A 13394-nucleotide genomic window follows, 5' to 3' on the forward strand; every position below is an offset into this window, starting at 1 on the left:
TCTTTGTGGAATGACATGTCTAGATGTTTTCCTCCCCTTATTGACAAGGAGTAAATCAGATTATTCCTCTCTGGTTCCAATATTGCCACGGGACAGGCATGCAACCTATTCTTAGTCAATTACATGCCCTCTCCTTGGACTTTGAAACTTAAGTGATTGACACAAGAGTGAAAAAAAAGGCTTATGTGATTTTTATCCCCAGAGCAGCATCCTTACCAGACCATTCCTGTGTTTCATGCTCCTATCCAGTTCTCAAGTTACTTTCTCCAGTCTCCTTCCAGTTCTGTGAGCCTCTGACATCTGTCTAACAAAATCCATTTTATTTACATTGGCAAAGAAAAATTCTTATTGATTGTGACCAATCATGTGGTGAAGCCAGTTTGTACCAGCTTGAGACAGTGTATTGTATGTACCTCGTCCCACCTTTGCCTTCAGTGAAATTGGCCATGGTGGGATTATTAACTTTGTGAAAAATGGCAGACTACCAATTGGGAATTTTTAAAATCAGAGAACTAGTTATTAACCATTTACCAGCACATCATTGCTTGCAAACAAAATCTTAAGTAATGGAATACGTATGGATTACAAAGGGGCTGGACACTGAGCTCTAGGAGGGCAAAGGCAGCAGGGTATTGTGGAAAGAACTTGGATTTCACCATCAGAGAATCCTAGATTCTAATCCCACGTTTCTTCAGTGGTGTGACTTTGAGCAAGTATCTTCGCCTCTCTGAGTCTTAGTGTACTCACCTATGAAAGTAGGTGAGGAAATACACCATTTGGCAAAAACTGAATTTTCATGCACTCCCCTACATTTCCCAGCCAACTTTCTTGTTGTGTTGGGGTCATATGACTATTTCTGGCCAGTGTACAGAAGTGATATCTGCACTTCCAGGATAAGACACCTAAAAGCCCAAATATCTTCAAAATAATGTGTGCCCAGCAGAGTCCTGGGGTAGGTACCCTGAATGGTTGGTTGGATATCCTCGCGGGGGCGAGACTGGTGCAGTAGGATGATAGGGGAAGGACTGGGATGGCCTCTGAACCTGGAGCCTGGCATCAACCTTCCCTGTCTCTGACAGAGCAGTAAGCTGCAAAAGGGCTCACATGTGGGAGGTGATTTTAGTAAGTTTGATTTGGTGTGGAGAGGGGCAGGAGAATGATGCAGAAAGACTGGACTAGAGGGCCCAGAGGGGACCAAAATAACAAGTGTAGGCTGAGGCCAGATTGAAGAAAAGCCTTAAAGACAAGCTTGGGCAGGTTACACTTTCTCCTGGGGCATTAGACACGTACATAATGTCAATTTTTTTCATCGACTGATTTTAGTATCCATTAATTATTCTTCCCTTGTTTAATTATTACCATGTTTATTGTGCAAAAATAACTTTCTATTTCCATGATTCTTTCTCTTTCAGTTTTATTGAGGTACAGTTGACAAAAATTGTGTATATATATTATATATATATATTATATACATAATATATATATATATGCAGAGTACAACATGATGTTTTGTTTTGTTTTTGAGATAGTGTTTCGCTCTGTCACCCAGGCAGGAGTACATTGGCGCGATCACAGCTCATTGCAGCCTCAACCTCCCAAGCTCAAGCGATATACCTCATATAAACAGAATTACATGATATACCTCATAAACAGAATTATACAGTATTTGTCTTTCTGTAACTTGTTTATTTTACTTAGCATAATGTCTTCAAGGTTCATTCATGTTGTAGCATTTGGCTAATAAAAGTCCATTATTTTTCAAATCTGAATAATAAAACATTTTGTTTATCCATTCATCTGTCAATAGATACTTTGAATTCTCCCACCTGTTAGCTATTGTGAATAGTATTGCTATGAACATGGGTGTGCAAACATGTCTTTGAGACCCCGATTTCAATTCTTTTGGATATATACCCAGAAGTGGAAATACTGAAACATATGGTAGTTCTATTTTTAAGTTTTTGAGGAACAGCCATACTATTTTCCATAGTAGTTGCACAATTTTACAATCCCGCCAGCAGTGCATAAGGGTTCCAATTTCTCTGCATCCCCAGTGACACTTGTTTTCTCTCTTTTGATAGCAGCCATCCTAATCGGTATGAGGTAATATCTAATTGTGTTTTTGATTTGCATTTGTCTGATGATCAGCAATGTTTAGCATCTTTCAATATGCTTGCTGGCCATTTGCATATAATCTTTGGGGAAATGTCTGTCTTTTGTCCATTTTACAATTGGGTTACTTGTGTTTTTCTTTTAAGAAATAGGGTCTTGCTCTGTCACCCAGGCTGGAGTGCAGTAGTGCAATCGTAGCTCACTGCAGCCTCAACCTCCTGGGCTCCAGTGATACTCCCACCTCAGCCTCCTGAACAGTGAGGACTACAGGTGAACGCCACCATGTCTGGCTAATTGATTTTTTTTTTTTTTTAGAAACAGATTCTCACTATTTTGCCCAGGCTGGTCTTGAACTCCTCACCTCAAGTGATCCTCCCGCCTCTGCTGAGATAGGATAACAGGCATGAACCACCGTGCTAAGCAAGTTATTTAATTTTTTGTTGTGGAGCAGTATTTTTTATATATTCTGCTTATTAATCCCTTATTAGGTATATACTTTGCAAATATCTTCTCCCATTCTGTATGTTGCCTTTTCACTGTGTTGACTTTGTCCTCTGATACACAAACGTATTTGTTTGATGTAGTCCCATTTGTCTATTTTTTGCTTTTGGTGTCATAACCAGAAATTATTTGCCAAATCCAGTGTCATGAAGATTTTCTATCTTTACTTCTAGGAGTTTTTAAATTTTAGGTCTTACATTTAAATCTCCAAACTGTTTTATTAATTTTTATCGTGTAAAAGGTCTATTTTACTTTTTTGCAGATGGATGTCCAGTTTTCCCAGCACCATGTGTTGAAGATTGTCATTTCCCCGTTGAGTAATCTTGGCACCCTTGTCAAAGATCATTTAACTACATATATGAGGGTTCATTTCTTGACTCACTATTCTATTTCATTGGTCTATATGTCTATCTTTATGCCGGTACCATATATATATAATAAATATTATAATATAGAATATATATATACAACATATTATATATAATATATTATTATATATATATTATGGTTTTCAGTGTATAAGTCTTTTTGCTACCTTGGTTGGGTTTATTCCTAAGTATTGTATTCTTTTTCATTGTATTGAAAATGGAATTGTTTTCTTAATTTTCTTTTTGAATTGTTCATTGTTACTGTATAAAATGCAATTTATTTTTGTGTGTTGATTTTAGTATCCTACAAGTTTCCTAGATTTGTTTATTAGTGCTAACAGTTTTTGTGTGTGGAATCTTTAGAGTTTTCAGCATATAAGAAAGATCATGTCATCTGTAAACAGAGATAATTTTACTTCTTCATTTCCAGTATGGATGCTTTTTACTTTTTCTTTTCCTTTTCCTGATTGTTCTGGATGGGACTTTAACACTATGTTGAATAGAAATGGCTGCAGTGGTCATCCTTGTCTTATTCCTTAACTTAAAGGAAAATACTTGGCTCATTAAATTAGTTTGGAAGTGTTTTCTATTCTTATATTATCTGTATCTTATATTGTGTGAAATCAATACTAATTGTTTAAATACTTGATTATATTCTCATGTGAAGCCACCTGGACCTGTAGGTTTCTTTTTATGGAGCATTGAAATTACAAATTATTTTATTTAATAGTTATATACTTCTTTCATCTCAACTGAATTTTGTTATCTTGTAGTATTTAAGGAATTGGTTCATTTCTTCTAAGTTGTAGCTTTTATAAGCATTAAGTTATTTGTCATGTTCCCTATTATCCTTTTAATGCTTGCAGGGTGTGTAGTAATAGTCTTATTTCATTCTTGATATTGGTCATTTATATCTTTTCTGTTTTTATTTTTGTCAGCTTTACTGAAGTTTGATCAATTTTATTGATATTTTCAAAGAACCAGCTTTTGTTGCATTGATGTTCTGTATAATTTTCTTGTTTTCAATATTATTGTTTTCTATTCTCGTCTTTATTATTACTTTCCTTCTGCATGTTTTAGGTTCAATTTACTCTTCTTTTTCTAGTTACTTGGAATAGAAACTTAGATCATTGATTTTACATCTTTCTTCTTTCTAATGTAAGCATGTAGTACTCTAAATTTCCATTTCATCTTTGCTTTATAGTATTCCACACATATTGATATTTTTTGTTTTTATTCTCATTCTGTTCTATGTATTTTTAAAATTTTCTTAGAAACTTCTTTGATTCATGAATTATGTAGAAATATGTTGCTTAATTCACAAGCATCTGTAGATTTTCTGTTGTTTTTCTGTTATTGATTACTATTTTCATTTCTTTATGGATAGAGAACATACTCCGTATGATGTTAATTGTTTTAATGTTGTTGAAGTTTTCCCCATAGTGTATCCTATTGAATGTTCCACTGGTGCTTGAAAAAATGTGTTTTCCGCTGTTGTTAGTTGGAGTGCTCTTTCTATATATATGTATCAATTATATCATATTGGTTGATTGCATTGCTCATTTCTTTTATGTCCTTCCAGATATACTGTTTAGTAGCTTTATCAATTGCTGGGAGTGCACTGTTGAAGTCCCCTAGTATAAATTTAAATGTGTCTATTTCTTCTTTCTGCTCTATCAGCTTTTCCTTCATATATTTTGAGGCTCTTTTGTTTGATGCATACACATTTAGGATTGTAGTTTCTTGTAAATCGTTGTAAATCTCGGTGATTGACCTTTTATCATTACATAGTGTCTCTCTGTCTCCAGTAATTTCCTTTGCTCTCAATTCTACTTTATTTGATATTAATATCAATACTCCTGCTTTCATTTTTGTTTTGAGACGGAGTCTTATTCTGTCGTCCATGCTGGAGTGCAGTGGCTCACTGCAACCTCCACCTCCCAGGTTCAAGCGATTCTCTGGCCTCAGCCTCCCAAGTAGCTGGGATTACCACGATGCCCGGCTAATTTTTTTTTTTTTTTAATAGAAAAGGGGTTTCTCCATGTTGGCCAGGCTGCTCTTGAGATCCTGATCTCAAGTGATCCATTCGCCTTGGCCTCCCAAAGTGCTGGGATTACAGGCATGAGCCATTGTGCCCGGCCCCTGCTTTCATTCGTTAATGTTCGCATTATACATCACTTTCCATCCTTCACTTTCATCCTACTATGTCTTTGTATTTTTATTTCTTTTTAAATTGATACATAATAGTTGTACATATTTTGGGGGTACATGTGATATTTTGATACCTGTATACAATGTGTAATAATTAAATCAGGGTAATTGGGATATCTGTCACCAAACATTATGTTGTCTTTATGTTGGGAGCATTGTGATTCTTCTAGCTATTTTGAAATATACAATAAATTATTGTTAACTACAGCTTCTCTACTGTACTATTGAATACTATAACTTATTCCTTCTATCACTGTATTTTTGTACCCCTAAAACAATTTCGCTTCATTGCCCCCTTACCTTTTCTGGCCTCTGGTAATTACAGTTCTACTCTCTGCTTCCATGAGATTCACTTTTTAAGCTCCCATTAAATGGGCATGGGAACATGCAGTATTCACTCTTAAATGAATGAGAACATGCAGCATTTGTCTTTCTGTGCCCGGCTTATTTCACTTGAGGTAATGACCTCCAGTTCCATCTATGTTGCTGCAAATGATAAGATTTAATACTTTTTTATGGGTGTATAATATTTCATTGTATACATGTACCACATTTTCTTTATCCATTTATCTGTTGATGGACACTGAAGTTGATTCCATGTCTTGGTTATTGTGAATTGTACCACGATAAACCTGGGAGTGCAGATATCTCTTAAGTATACTTATTTCCTTTCTCTTGGATATATACTCTGCAGTGGAATTTCTGAGTCATATGGAAGTTCTATTTTTAGTTTTCTGAGGAACTTTTCTATAGTGACTGTACAAATTTACCTTCTCAGCAACACTGTACCAGTTTTCCCGTTACTCTGCATTCTTACCAGCATTTGTTATTCTTGTCTTTTTTATAATAGCCATTTTAACTGGAGTGAGATGATATCTCATTGTGATTTTGATTTGCATTTTCCTAGTGATTGGGTATTTTCTCTATATCCATTGGTCATTTGTTTGTCTTCTTTTGAGAAATGTCTATTCAGATCTTTTACCCATTTTAAAATTGGATTATTTGGTTTTTTTTTGCTATGAGTTGTTTGAGCTACCCATTGTATTAGTTCGTTTTCATGCTACTGATAAAGACATAACCGAAACTGGGAACAAAAAGAGGATTAATTGGATTTACAGTTCCACATGGCTGGGGAAGCCTCAGAATCATGGTGGGAGGTGAAAGGCACTTCTTATATGTTGGCAGCAAGAGAAAATGAGGAAGAAACAACCTTTGATAAACCCATCAGATCTCGTGAGACTTATTCACTATCACGAGAATAGCACTGGAGAGACCAGCTCCCATGATTCAATCACCTCTCCTTGGGTCCCTCCCATAACACATGGGCATTCTGGGAGATGCAATTCAAGTTGAGATTTGGTGGCAGGACACAGCCAAACCATATCACCTATATATTCTGGTTATTAATCCCTTGTCAGATGAATAGTTTCCAAATATTTTTTCCATTATTCAGGTTGTATCTTCACTTTGTTGATGGTTTCCTCTGTTGTGCAAAAGGTGTTTATCTTGATGTAATCTTATTTGTCTATTTTTACTTTTGCTGCCTATGCTTTTGAGGTCTTAAAAAATTCTTTGACTAGACCAACAGTCTAAAATGTTCCCCCAATATTTTCTTTTAGTAGTTTTATAGTTTTAGGTCTTAGATTTAAGTATTTAATCCATTTTGAGTTGGTTTGTGTATATGGTGAGAGATAGGGGTCTAGTTTTGTTCTTATACATAGACACATCAAGTTTTCCCAGCATCAATTATTGAAGTGCCTGTCCTTTCTGTAATGTGTATTTTGGTTCCTTTGTCATTTAGGTCTTTTTATCCATTTTGAGTTGAGTTTTGTGTATGGTGTAAGATAACAGTCCAAGTTCATTTTTTTCCTTGTGGAAACCCAGTTTTCCCAGCACCATTTGTTGAAGAGACTATCTTTTCCCCCATTGTATTCTCTTGGTGCCCTTATCTACAATTAGTTGACCGTATATGTGTGGATTTATTTTGGGGCTCTCTATTTTGTTCCACTGTTTTGTATGTGTTTGTTTATGACACTACCATACTGTTTTGATTACTGTAGCTTTGTAATATAATTTTAAATAAGGAAGTGTGATCCCTCCAACTTTATTTTTCTTCCTCAGAATTCCTTTGGCTATTCAGTGTCTTTGTGATTCCACACAAATTTTAGGATTATTTTTCCTATTGCTGGGAGGAATGCCATGGCAATTTTGATAGAGAGTGTATTGAATTTGTATATTGCTTTAGGTAGCATGGGCATTTTAACAATATTATCAGGTTAGTGCAAAACTATTTGTGGTTTTTACTGTAACCAAAATAAATGGCAAAACCCACAATTACTTTTGCAGCAACCTAATAGTTCTTCCATTTCATGAGAATGGACTATCATTCCATTTATTTGTATCTTCTTCAATTACTCTCCTCAATGTTTTATAGTTTTCCATGTGCAGGTCTTTCATCTCCTTGGTTATATTTACTCTTAAATGTTTTTTAATGCTACCATAAATGGGATTGTTTTGTATCCTGCAATTTTCCTGAATTGATTTATTAGTTCTAACAGTTTTTTTGTGTGGAATCTTTGAGGTTTTCTATATATAGGATTATGTCATCTGCAAATGGAGATAATTTTACTTTTCTTCTTTCCAACTTGGATACCTTGTATTTCTTTTTTAGCAGAAGTAAGTAATAATGATCAGAACAGAAGTAAATCAAATAGAGAATAGAAAAACAATAAGAAAAAATCAATAAAACTGAGTGATTTTTTTCAAAAAAAGCTAGACTAACTAAGAAGAAAAGGCAGAAGAGTCAAATCAATAAAATCAGAAATGAAAGGGGTCATAAGGGGCTATTATGAACAATACACCTGCAGACTGGATAATTTAGATAAAATGGACAAATTCCTGAAAAAATACAACCTACCAAGGTTGAATCAGGAAGAAATAGAAAGTCTGAACAGAACAATAACAAATAGATTGAAGTGGTATAATAACTTAAAAGCTCCCAGCAAAAAAAAGCCCAGGAACAGATAACTTTATCGCTGAATTCTGCAAAACATTCAAAGAAGAATTAGTACAAATACTTCTTCAACTCTTCCAAAAACTAGAGCTAGAGGGACTATTTCCAAACATATTTTATGAGGCCAGCATCACCATGATACCTAAGCCAGACAAAGACACCATAAAAAAAGAAAACTTCAGGCCAATATCTCTGATAAACATTGATACAAAAATTTTCTATAAAATATTAGCAAACCCAAGTTCAACAACACATCAAAAAGATTATACATCATGACTGCTATGATTTGAATGTCTTCTCCAAAACTCATGTTGAAACTCAATCCCCAGTGTGACAATATTGAGAAGTAGAGCCTTTAAGAGGTGAATAGGTAATGAGATCTCTGCCTTCATGAATGGATTAATCCATTTATAGATTAATGGATTAATGAGTTAATGGACTAATGGGTTATCATGGGAATGGAACTGGTGGCTTTATAAGAAGAGAAAGAGACTCAAGCATGCTCTGCCACCTCACCATGTAATGCCCTGAGCCGCCTCGGGACTCTGCAGTGTCCCCAGCAGCAAGAGGGTTCTTACCATTTGTAGTCCCTTGACCTTGGACTTCTCAGCATCCATAACTATAAGAATAAATTCCTTTTTAAAATAAAGTACCCTCTTTTGGATATTCTGTTATAAGCAACAGAAAAGACTAAGATAATGGCCAAATGGAATTTATCCTTGGCATGCAAGCCTGTTTTAAAGTATGCATATGAATCAATGTGATACATTAACAGAATGAAAGATAAAAAGCACACAAAAATCATCTCAATTTACACAGAAAAAGCATTTGACAAAGTTCAACATTCTTCCTTGATAAAAATGCTGAACAGTTTAAGTATAAAAGGAAAGTTTCTCAGCAAAATAGAGGTCATTTATGAAAAACCCACAATTAATATCATAATCAATGGGGAAAAATGAAAAACTTTTCCTGTAAGATCCAGTGCAAGGTAAAGATTCCCACTCTCCCCACTTCTATTCAATATAGTACAGGAAGTACTATGATGTAAATTTCTTGTAGATAGTATACATTGGATTTTTTGAAAATTCATACTGCCAATCTGTTTTTTTGCCAAGTATTTAAAAAAATTTTTTTATAATTAACACATAATAATTATACATGTTTATGGGGTACACTGTGATGTTTCAATACATGTATACATTGTATAATGGTAACATATATTGAAACATGTATACATTGGGTATACATGTATACATGTTTGGGTAATTCACAGATCCATCACCTTAAACATCTATCATTTCTTGGTGGTCCAATCTCTTTTTAATTGGTATATTTAAACCATTTATATTTAAAATAACTGTCCCTATTTTAAGGCTTAAGTATGCCATTTTGTTTTCTGTGCATCCCTCTGTTTTTTGTTTCTCTCTGTCTCTGTCTCTCTCTCTCTCTGCTCCCTATAGGTTATATGAACATTTGTTAGGATTCCACTTAGAGTGAAGTGTAGAAACATTACTTTTGATGTGTTTTTGATCCTGCGTTAACACTGCTTAATTCTTGGTGTTTCAATTTGGTATAATATATTGCTTTTGCCTTTATATTTTCATATAGTGCTTGATTTTTATAAAGCAATGAATATATAATAAATTTGTGAAGTCACTGTCCTTCTATTATATTTGTAAATGTAGCTATATATTGTCAAGGAAAAAATGTGGCTGATTTACACTGTTATTAAAACTTGAAAATCCTCAGTATTTATAGTTTTTAGACTTGACACACTTGAGATTTGAGCAGCAAAATCCTTTTTTACACATGACCTAATTTTTTCTATGATCATATCAGTTTCTACCCAAGCATTAGTGATTTAGGTCACTCGGATGGGGGCAGGTTTCTCTTACAACTCATCTCCAGCTCAAGAAAAGCCTCTTTCTCTCAAGCTTCTTCCTCACTACTCCCTTACAGGAAGGAAGACCAATGTGATAGGTCAAATTCTGGAGCACTGTAAGGAGTACCACTGTGCATTGCTAAGTGACACCCATACATGTAAGACACATCTAAGCTCTTCTCTTTCTTATGATACTGAAGTGATGAGATAAGCTGGTGCTGACTGTGAAAGCTGGGCATTGACACACTGGCCTCTCTTTCTTCTCACTGGAGATTTTGGGCTCTGTCATTCCTGCCTACTAGGGGTCAGCTGATGATAAGATTTCTGTAGAATAAAAGAGGCAAAGAGACCCTGCTTCATTCTTGTGCCTAAACCTGTGCTTCAATTCAAGTTGACCTGAGGGCTCTGCACTGAGGGGTCATGGGAACTGGCCCAGTGAATGATATTTCAGGTCCTTGTGTGCATGTCTTTTTCAAGGAAAGCCCTAAGAGGGGGCAATAAAGCAGTGTAACATAGGAGTAGGGTGTTCTTGTATCCTCTGAACAAATGCTAACCTCACACTGTCAGATTCTTACCAGTAATGCCACATAATTGGATAACTCTCGCTCTACTGCAGGTGGTGCAGATGGCGACCCAAATGTCATAATCCACATTGAAATGTCACACATACCTACTCAAATAGACATGCCCTCAGGTGTTGCCATGCCCCCATCCAGATGTCAGCACTAGGTATTTGCAGATATGATTGGTGGACTTCATGTATGAAAAGACAAGGGTAACTTTCTGTAGTTCTTAGTAGTTTCAATCATTTGCAGAGTCATTATTCCCTCCCTGTTCTCCTTTTTGTTTCTTCCCCATTTATTCTTTAGGGTGTTCTATGATACTTAGCCTTATTGGCACCTGCTTTCATTTCCTGAGTTCGTATCAGGATGTCACCCGTACCCTGCCTTCTTAGAATTCATGGTGATGCAATACAGGCAACTTAAATAAAAAGACTGATGGGAGGCCTCTTGAACTCTGTTAGTTTCCCTACTCTTTACTTTTCTTTTTATGTTTCATGCACCATCCTCAGGTGCTGTGAAACCAGTTCCTGGTTTTTAATCTAGTCTCACAGTAAGCAGGTTGTCCTCATTTAGCTACCATTTTACTTCTCAATAATTTAGCTCTGACATTAAATTGTCCAAACTGACAAACACATCCCAGGTGAACTTGCTGTTTTTTTTGCCACTTCTCAGTTGTCTTAATTACAGTTAGAATTGGACAATTAAGTTCATCTTTAGTAACTGCACACACATATTTAACTAATTGTTGTCTTTCCTTGCACATAATGCTATTCTATGTACCTCATATTATTTGATTTCTTTGAAAGAGAGAGCACATATCGCTCTTGTGTTTTTAAGAAGTAACTTTCAGCTCTCAGTAAGTTATGTATTTGAAATTTTGTCCTGCAGCATTGCTACCACTTTCCAATATACATTTTCTCTTGTACACAAACCTCACACAGGCTCATGTCAAATATTTATATAAGCATAGTCAAAACAGGGTGAATAAATTTCTCTTTGGTGGTCAGTTTCCAATTACACCTTCACATGACAGGTAGAGCCTGCTTTAGAGTCTCTATAATCAATCCTCAACTGTCTGTTACACAACAGTTTCTCCACCATTGGAAAATCAATTCTCTGTTCCCATAGGCTTTGGTAGAGTTACATTCCTCTGCCATCTCGAAACAAATCCATTTGTGAGATCATACTCATATCACATGGTACCATCACACAAGTTGAGCCCCAGCGGAATGGTAATAAAGTAAGTATTCCTAATACATGCTCATGAAAGGGGACTGGAATCACCCTATGACAAAGTTAAGATTGGTGCAGTAAAGTGGTCTCAGGATGGGAGGCACTTTTCCATTTCAGTTTATCTGAATACTGAAAGTCTTGACAAAAAGACTTTATCAGCTTGTATTAACAATACCAGCTCATGAGGAATTAAAAAATTTAATACCAGGCCAGGCGCAGTGGCTCATGTCTGTAATCCCAGCACTTTGGGAGGCTGAGGAGGGATGGCTCACCTGAGGTCAAGAGTTCGAGACCAGCCTGGCCAACATGGTGAAACCCAGTCTCTACTAAAAATACAAAAAATTAGCTGAGCATGATGGCAGGTGCCTGTAATCCCAGCTACTTGGGAAGCTAAGGCAGGAGGATCGCTTGAACCCAGGAGGCGGAGGTTGCAGTGAACCAAGGTCGCACCACTGCACTTCAGCCTGGGCAACAAGAGCGAAACTTCGTCTCAAAAAAAAAAAAAAAATTAACGTGAGAAACCTGTAACACCATCCTGCAGCTTTGCACCAAGATTACCTTGTTTAATGGTCATAGTTGGTAATATTTATTTGTGTCAGGGGAATAACATTTTCATGGCTCCTGAATTTAAGTTTCCTATTTAGTAGGTTTATTTTTATCTAATGAATTTAAAATACCAGCATGAGTATTTTGCTAAGAGAGAGGATTAGATAACACCCTAGTGTCCCAGAAAAGGGTATGGATACTTCACCACAAAATATTCAAAATATTCCCAAGAGAAACTTTTTAGTTTATGCTATTCACTATGTGAAAGAAGAGGCATCCACCACTCTTGTTCATTCCCTAAAGTGCTGGTAGTATTTGCTTTGTAACAACATACCCCTGTTAAAATTCTTTTGACTATCACCTATAGGATAAACATAGAACTCTGTGTCATGTGCCTTTAAGATTTTCTATGTTTTGACTAAACTTCCTTAGCAGGCCCATTTTTCTCCCTCTTCTCCCGAGAGTCACCACCCACTCTTACCCAGCACCTTCATTAGCATAGAGCTCTCTGTCCTTTTCTTTTTCTTTTTTCTTTTTTCATACTTTGCAGGAGAATAACTAAAACCTTTATTAGATATGATTTTCCATTAACAATAATGTGAAAATTACAATTATGAATTCAAAAGGCAGTGAAGTCTGAACATTTAAAAAGAAGACTAGGTGTTAGGGAACAAAAGGTAAAGGAAGGTGAGAATGTTTCTTTTATACTATTCATTATCTCCCCTCTGTACACAGTGTTGCATATATACAACCATTTCATTTTTACTGACTTTATATAATAGTGAAATCCCCTTAAGCAACCTAGGGTATACAGTTGGGGTCCAACTTTCAGGGGGTTGCGGGGGGGAGTAGAAACACACTTGATTAACAGTTTTCACCCACACATTTTAGACAATTTTTTTCTTTTTTTGCCAAGATTTTAGTAGTAAGTTCACAAATATAGGAAATACTTTCACTTCTTCAGC

Source organism: Pan paniscus, chromosome X, assembly GCF_029289425.2.
Source record: "Pan paniscus chromosome X, NHGRI_mPanPan1-v2.0_pri, whole genome shotgun sequence".
Lineage (NCBI taxonomy): Eukaryota > Metazoa > Chordata > Mammalia > Primates > Hominidae > Pan > Pan paniscus.